Raw genomic sequence first — 1,822 nt, 5'->3', positions numbered from 1 at the left:
TTGTTGTTGTTGTTGTTTGTTTGTTTGTTTTCACATAATTAGAAATCCAAAGACAGGCAATGGCTGGGATGAGTCAGGGGCGGAAGCAGGCCTGGGCTGGAACCTTGAGCGTTGCCTGTGGTCACAGGTAGGTGCTGTAGCTCCAGCCGTTGCGTCCCGCCCGGTTCAGGACAGGAGGAAGGAAAAGGAGGGTGCGCTAGAGGGTCTGAGTTCGTCCCTTTTCATGAGGAATGAAAGGCTTTCCTCCAAGTCACTCCCAGGAGATGTATGCTCATGAACCATGAGCGGACTGAGTCACATGTCACCTCAGTCTGGGAAGTCAATGTTTGGCTTTCCAGCCACTACAATGGAAAGGAGGGGCTGGGAATGGGGGCTGGGCAGCCCGCCAACATTGTCTGCCACTTCTGTGGCAGGGACCCTGGGAGCAGCCACAGCAGCTACCAGACAAGGGTGCTGGGGATGCGTGTGAGCCCTGTCCTATCTTTGGGATGAGCCTCCAGCCAACGGCAGACAACCTGATCAGTTCTAGACCAGTGAGAGCGCAGCCTCAGGGAACCTCAAAACCTGTCTCCTTTGCCGTCTCTTTTTTCTCCCGGGTTATCTCTGATAAGGCGGTAATACACTCAAGTCTCTGGCAGTGGTGCCGGGGTAACTTCCTGGGCTGCCCCAGGGTGGGGTCAACCAGCCGGCTGGGTCTCAGGCCTCGAGGATGCCCTATCTGGCTTGGTCTCTAGCACCCAAAGAAAACCCAGCACCGTGTCTCCAGAGAGCCACGTGTTCCCACCAATCTTAGCCGGTGTGGGATGCTGCCTAGAATAGTTAATCTTGGCTGCACCTGGCTAACAGGTGCTCCGACTCTGTCCCACTACCCATCCCACTCCTCCCAAAGTGGACTTCCTCCCACTTCCTGGAACTAGATCATCACCAAAACGCATAACTCCAGTATTATGATGAGGGGAGGGGAAAATAGACAAGTTCCAATGAAGGACATCTATAAAACCTAACCAGTGGTCTTCAAAATTGTTAGGGTCATCAGAAACAAGGCAAGTGTGAGAAACTATAAGGAATGAAAGGAGACATGATGATTAATATAACGTGGTCCTGCATGGAGTCTTTACATACATTTGGTAAAAAACTAAGGAAATCTGAATCATAAAGTATGGATACTTTAAAAAATAATATTGTATCAATATTTTCTCAACAATTATAGTAAGTGTATATCCTATAAGATGGTAATAATAGGGGAAATCAGTGGAAGTTTATTAAAACTCTCTGTACCACCTGCTAAAGTGTTCTATAATCTAAAACTATTCCAAAAACACAAAATTTATAAATAATAGCAACTAAATTAGGCAACCCACAGACTTGGGAGGGGGAAAAATAACTTTGGTAATAAAATAACTTAAAGAGTCTAACATCAAAAATATATAGAAAGCTTTTATAACTTAACAAAAAGACAAATAACCTAATCAAAAATGGGACCAAGGCTATGAACAAATGCTTGTCCAAAGAGGCTGTTCAAATGGCCAAAAAACACATGAAAAGATGCTCAGCATCATTAGCCGTCAGAGAAATGCAAATCAAACCACAAAATACAATTTAACTCCCACTTTCATGACTAATATTTTTAAAAGAAAGAAAAGCCAAAAATACTGTTGCTGGGGATGTGGAGAAACTAGAACTGTCATCCCTCGCCGGCAGGAACACAAGACAATATTGTGAAAAGTCTGGTGACCCTCAACGAGCGAGGGGCAGAGCTGCCGCATGCTGCTGAGTCACCCCCACGCGTGGTGACCCCATAGGACGGAGCAGAGCTGCCACA

This window comes from Echinops telfairi, unplaced genomic scaffold, assembly GCF_000313985.2.
Source record: "Echinops telfairi isolate 266 unplaced genomic scaffold, ASM31398v2 ScPeMD7_31;HRSCAF=116, whole genome shotgun sequence".
NCBI classification, from domain to species: domain Eukaryota; kingdom Metazoa; phylum Chordata; class Mammalia; order Afrosoricida; family Tenrecidae; genus Echinops; species Echinops telfairi.
The sequence above is the reverse complement of the archived record's forward strand: the minus strand, read 5'-3'. Positions refer to the sequence as shown.